Source organism: Sinocyclocheilus anshuiensis, unplaced genomic scaffold, assembly GCF_001515605.1.
Source record: "Sinocyclocheilus anshuiensis isolate Anshui unplaced genomic scaffold, SAMN03320099.WGS_v1.1 scaffold1658, whole genome shotgun sequence".
NCBI classification, from domain to species: Eukaryota; Metazoa; Chordata; class Actinopteri; order Cypriniformes; family Cyprinidae; genus Sinocyclocheilus; species Sinocyclocheilus anshuiensis.
The window spans coordinates 98,791-99,032 of record NW_015547302.1 but is presented as its reverse complement, the minus strand read 5'-3'; the positions used below and the strand labels follow the sequence as shown (position 1 = coordinate 99,032).

The window sequence follows — 242 nt, the reverse complement described above, 5'->3', positions numbered from 1 at the left end:
AAGTACCAAAAATAAAAGTATCGGTATCGGGCGAGTACTGGAAAAAGTGGTATTGGTGCATCCCTAATGTACACACACGCACATATATATTTTTTCAAAGTTTTTCAAAAAGTGTTTCAAACAAATACAGAGAACTGTGTACATGAAATACCAAGTATTTCACTGTATGTAAGTAATGCATTTTTAAATACATGAATAAATACAACAGGACAAAAAAAAAAAAAAAAAAAGCATAATGTCAT

At 29.3% G+C, this 242-nt stretch overlaps 1 protein-coding gene across 1 annotated transcript in view; it reads right to left on the bottom strand.

Annotated features, from left to right (window-relative positions):
- LOC107701714 (dnaJ homolog subfamily C member 11) overlaps window positions 1–242 on the bottom strand; it is an 11,749-nt gene that overhangs the window by 6,551 nt on the left and 4,956 nt on the right. The window lies entirely within an intron of this gene.